Source organism: Nomascus leucogenys, chromosome X (assembly GCF_006542625.1).
Source record: "Nomascus leucogenys isolate Asia chromosome X, Asia_NLE_v1, whole genome shotgun sequence".
In the NCBI taxonomy this organism is placed as follows: domain Eukaryota; kingdom Metazoa; phylum Chordata; class Mammalia; order Primates; family Hylobatidae; genus Nomascus; species Nomascus leucogenys.
Window position 1 is genome coordinate 62872008 of NC_044406.1, and position 6363 is coordinate 62878370.

Consider the following 6363-nt stretch of genomic DNA (forward strand, 5'->3'; position numbering starts at 1 on the left):
CTGCTTGATCAATTCTGCAATTAAGAAACTCTGATTCATTCTTCAGTATGTCAATTACATTTTTTAACACCAGAATTTCTGCTTGATACTTTTTAATTATTTAAATCTCTTTGTTAAATTTATCTGATAGGATTCTGAATTCCTTATCTGTGTTATCTTGAATTTTCTTGAGTTTCTTCAAAACAGCTATTTCAAATTCTCTGTCCGAAAGATCACATATCTCTGTCTCTCCAGGCTTGGTCCTTGGTGCCTTATTTAGTTCGTTCGGGAAGATCATGTTTTCCTAAATGGTCTTCGTGCTTGTGCATGTTCGTCAGTGTCTAAGTATTGAAAAGTTAGGCATTTAGTAGTCTTTGTAGTCTGGGCTTGTTCATACCTGTCCTTCTTGGGAAACTTTCCAGGTATTCAAAGGGACTTTGGGTGTTGTGATCTAAGTTTTTGGTCACTGTAGTCACATCTACGTTAGGGGGCACCCCAAGCTCAGTAACGCTGTGGCTCTTGCAGACTCATTTAGGTACTGCCTTGGTGGTCTTGGATCAGATCCGGAAGAATTCTCTGGATTACCAGACAGAGACTTTTTTTCTCTGCCCTTACTTTTTCCCAAACAAACAGAGTCTCTCTCTCTCTCTCTCTGTGCCGAGATGCCTGGAGCTGAGGGAGGGCAGAAATGCTTTTTTAAGTTTACCACCCAGTTCTAAAGTTGCACTTTGATTAATTTTGTTATTTCCTATGTTTTCATTAGCAACACAGTTGTAAACCACTTCTCCAGATAGTTAATCTCATCTCTTAAATGACAGTTATTATTAAAATTTCAATGAGTAATTCTTTTTCTGAGTTCTTAGTTTCCCACATACTTATTACAGCATTAATTATATTACCTGACAATACCTACTCACTAATCAATTCCCAGTGAAAATTATTAGACACTCATATCCAGTAGCAAGAAAGAAAAAAATTAAAATCCTTAAGACAAATAGTTAGGGATATGCTTTCAAATCTGGGATGTACAGTAATCGAAAGTGTGAGCCTCCTTGGCAACTCCCAGAGGACATAACATTAACAGTAATCAAGCCACTGTGTGGCTTGTTACATAAGTACTATAGAAGCCTTGGGAACATTTGGAATCTGACAGAAGCCTTATGGAAGTGGTTCCATGGGGGTTGGCTATTTGCGTATTTTCCTCCTATTACAGATAGGGGGAAAAAGACTGAAAGAATATATACCAAAATGTTAATATTGATTATTCCTGGGGAGTAGGGCTGCCAATTTTCTTTTATTTTTTGTTTATCTGTATTATCTAAAATTTCTAAAATAAATATAACTATTATAAGAAAATTCCAAATAAAGAAGTCCAAAAAGATGGTTTGTTTTAATAGTAAGTAAGCTGAGTTGCATTTTCTACCATCTGTTTCAGTCAGGGAAATGAATAACATCTTCTAGGGCAAAGTAACAGGGTAAATGGAGACCCAGAGAAAGACTGATTGTTCTCTATGATAAGCATTCTCTAGAACATAAAAGGAAGTAATGAACAGGACTCCAAGCTTTGTTCTTTTGTGTCTCACTCCCTCTCGATTCGTCTCTGGCTTTGTTCCACACTCTGAACATCCTAAATCAACTCACAAGTGGTGGTCACCAAAATAATCTATCAGGAAGATTGTCTCTCTAGACCTTGATTACGTCAAATATCCCCTTTCTCTTCTATTTTCCACATTTTCTTATCTATCTACAGACATGCTTAACGTTTCCCCATTCTAAAAGTTAAAACACTATTTCTCTCCTATCTCGTTAACAACGACCATCCTTTCTACCTCCTTCCTTTCATAGCCAGATTTCTGGAACAATTAATCTACAACCACTGTCCTTTCGCCCTGTCCATTTGTTCAATTTGCTGCAGTCTGCCTTCTGCCATGACTCCAACAAACTTTAAAGGAAAGCTTCCTAGTTGCTAAACTTATTGGCCCATATTTATACAGCCTAAGGCAATTGGTTGCTCTTATTTCCCAGAAGTTCTTCTTCTTGGGCTCTGGGAAGAAAGGAGTGAAATGGGAAGAAATGACACTACTGTCTCTTCATTTTTTTTTGTTTACCTTTCCGTGTCAGACTTCCCTCTTCTGTTCAGCACTTATTCATTGGGATTCCCTAGGGTTATGTCCTAGTCTCTTATCTTCTTACACCACCTGGAACAAAGTTTATCTACTTACACAGCTTCAACTATCATCTATACAATGATAGATCGCAAAATTTTTAATAATGGCCTCGAACTCTTGCTTAAGCTCCAGATTTGTATTTCCAAATTACAATTAAGCATCTTTACCTACAGGTTACAAAGAGGTACCCTAAGCTCCACTAGTCTAAAATCAGACTTACCTTCTCTACTGCCACAATTTACTAAATTCTTGAATTACATTCTCATTCACAATCGCAAGCCGTGTTCCTAGGCTAGAAGCTTTTGCTTTTGCCTTAATTATCCCTTCTCCCTAACGCTGCACATCTAATCAATCAGCATACAGTCCTATTGATTTTAACTCATAAATGTCATTCTGTCAAGCCTAGCCTTTCCCCTGCACTGCCTCGATCTTGGTTCAGACTCTCATAATGTCCAGCTTGGACTATTACATCTGCTAAGTAGTCCTGCCACCAATCTCTCCCCATTCTACACCTGTTCAACTTCCACATTACTTTCAAAATGATCTTTACAAAACAAAACTCACTCTTTTAACTCCTCGGTGCCTACAGGATAAAACACATCTCCTTGGTCTAGCATATTAGGATTCAGTCCAGCTTGTTAGCCTCACGCTCTACTCCACCCCCAAACTCCTGCATGCTAAGCTGCTCACCATTCCACAAACACAACAGGCCCTATAATGTCTCCATGTCTTCACACATTGTATCCTGTCCTCTTAGAATGTTCTTTTCTTTCTTCCTCACCTGACAATGTCCTACTCATCCTTTAGTATGTGTCTTCTTGGGAAAGACAAACTAGCTATTATTTATCAAGGAGTTTTGCTAAACAATTTATGTTCATTAGCTTATTTTAATCCTCAATCAATTCTATAACTACTATTATCATTTTACAGATGAAAAAGCTGAGATTTAAAGGGGCTAAATAACATTGTCATCTACTAAATGGTGGGATTTAAAAATAGGTCTTCAAAACCTGAACTTTTAACCACTATGCTACAGGCAATGTGTATTAAACATAGTTGATTGTTCTGTTTTCTGTGTTCCCATAGCACTCTGTTCACCACTCTGCAATGGCAGTTACCACACTAGAATGTAATATTTCTATTTACACAATATCATCCCCCACTAGATGTAAGATACATGGTGATAGAAATAAAATCTTGCAGTCGGGCGTGGTGGTGTGTGCCTGTAGTCCCAGCTACTCGGGAGGCTGAGGTGGGAGGACTGCTTGAGTCTAGCTAGGAGTTCGAGTCTGTAGTGAGCTATGATGGTGCCCCTGCACTCCAGCCTGGGCAATAAGAGTGAGATTGGTCTCAAAAGAAAGAGAGGAAGGAAGGAAGGAAGGAAGGAAGGAAGGAAGGAAGGAAGGAAAGGAGGGAGGGAAGAAAGAAAGAAAAGAAGGAAGGAAAGGAAGGAAGGAAGGAAAAAGAAAGAGAAAGAAAGAAAGAAATAAACAAGAAGAAATAAACAAGAAGAAAGAAAGAAAGAAAAGAAAAGAAAAGAAAAGAAAAGAAAGACTTAACCAATCTTTGTATCTCAGTATGTTTAGCGCATTATAAGTGCTCAATAAATATTCACTGTATAAATGAATTTCGAAACTTCTCTTTGGCAGTAAGTAGCCTTTTGTTTGTTGCCTTACTTTTTCTTCTTCTGACTGTGTCTGACATGGTTGGGTTGTGTCCCCATCCAAATTTCATCTTGAATTGTAGTTCCCATAATCCCCATGTGTCCTGGGAGAGACCAGGTGGAGATAATTGAATCATGGGGGACAGTTTCCCCCATCCTGTTCTCATGATAGTGAGTGAGCTCTCATGAGATCTTATGGTTTTATAAGGGGCTTTTTCCCACCTTTGCTCTGAACTTCTACTTGCTGCTACCATGTGAAGAAGGATGTGTTTGCTTCCCCCTCCACCATGATTGTAAGTTTCCTGAGGCCTCCCCAGCCATGCTGAACTGTGAGTCCATTAAACTTTTTTCCTTTATAAATTACCTAATGTCAGGTATGTCTTCATTAGCAGCATGAGAACGGACTAATACAGTGTCCTTTCATTATTCATTCAACTATGAGCAGTAAATGCTGGCAATTTTTTAAAATTGTGTTCCAGGCTTTGTTATTATTTATATTGCCTTACTATTTACATAGTAACTTTACTATCTTACATTATTAATAAACAGATTTGTAAGTAATATTATTTAAGTGTATGTACAAAATTTCTTTTTTTTAAGAATGAGTTCATGTCCTTTGCAGGGACATGGATGAAGCTGGAAACCATCATTCTCAGCAAACTAACACAGGAACAGAAAACCAAATACAACATGTTCTCACTCATAAGTGGGAGCTGAACAATGAGAACACATGGACACAGGGAGGGAAATATCACACACCGGGGCCTGTCGGGGGATAGGGGGCAAGGGGAAGGAGAGCATTAGGACAAATACCCAATGCATGCGGGGCTTAAAATCTAGATGACTGGTTGATAGGTGCAGCAAACCACCATGACACATGTATACCTATGTAAAAAATCTGCACATTCTGCACATGTATCCCAGAACTTAAAGTAAAAAAATTTCTGTTTTTTAATATTTTAACTTTTATTTTAGGTTTGAGGTAGATGTACAGGTTTGCTATATAGGTAACCTCGTGACTCAAGGGTTTGTTGTACAGATTATTTCGTCACCTAGGTACTAAGCATAGTACCCAAGAGTTGTTGTTTTTTTTTCTAAACCTCTCCACCCTCCCATCCTCCTCCCTCGAGTAGGCCCCAGTGTCTGTTGTTTCCCTCTATGTGTCCATGTGTTCTCACTGTTTAGCTCCTACATATAAGTGAGAACATGCAGTGTTTGGTTTTCTGTTCCTGCCTTAGTTTGCAAAGGATAATGGCCTTCAGCTCCATCCATGTTCCTGCAAAGGACATGATCTTGTTCTTTAATGGCTGTGTAGTACTCCATGGTGTATATGTACCACGTACCACATTTTCTTTGCTTTTTTTTTTTTTTTTTTTTTTTTGAGATGAAGTCTCACTCTGTTGCCCAGGCTGGAGTGCAATGGCGTGATCTTGGTTCACCGCAACCTCTGCCTCCCAGGTTCCAACGATTCTCCTGCCTCAGCCTCCTGAGTAGCTGGGATTACAGGTATCTGCCACCATGCCCGGCTAATTTTGTATTTTAGTAGAGACAGGGTTTCACCATGTTGATCAGGCTGGTCTCGAACTCCTGACCTCAGGTTTATCCACCTGCCTCCACCTCCCAAAGTGCTGGGATTACAGGCGTGAGCCACCGTGCCTGGCCACCACATTTTCTTTATCAAATCTACCATTGATGGACATTTAGGTTGATTCAATGTCTTTGCTGTTGTGAATAGTGCTGCAGTGAATATATGCATGCATGTGCCTTTATTGTTTTGGGTATATACCCGGTAGTGGGATTGCTAGGTCAAATGGTACTTCAGTTTTTAATTCTTTGAGGAATTGCCACACTGTCTTCCACAATTTACACTCCCATCAGCAGTGTATAAGCATTGCCTTTTCTCCACGACCTTGCCTAATGCTAGCAATTTTGATAGTGTTTCATAAAAATCTCCTTTCATATACTAAGTGAATTCATATGAAGTGATCAACAGAGGAATTGATCAATAAGCTTCCCTCTAAAATGTACTTCTTGAATTAACTTTCTCTCATAGCAGCCTATTCTACTGACATCTTCTCTTTAACCTATCAGTGTTCTCAAGTCTTTGCCCATCTTAAAAAATATCGCATTCCTTCAACCATGCTAGCTACAGTCTGCTTTCCCTATTACTCTTTCCCTTTGCCAAACTTCTTCAAAGGTTAGTCTGCATTTCCACACCTCCCATTTGCTTTTTGAAATTTAGAAATACTTTAAGCAAACAAAAAAGGGTAGAGAATAATATAATAAAAACCCATGTACCTACAACTCAGTTTATTAAAAACTGACATTTTGGCTGGGCACAGTGGCTTATGCCTGTAATCCCAGCACTTTGGGAGGCCAAGGCGGGTGGATCACCTGAGGTCAGGAGTTTGAGACCAGCCTGACCAACATGGAGAAACCCTGTCTCTATTTAAAATACAGAATCAGCCAGGTGTGGTGGCGGGTGCCTGTAATCCCTGCTACTCAGGAGGCTGAGGCAGGAGAATTGCTTGAACCCGGGAGGCAGAGGTTGCG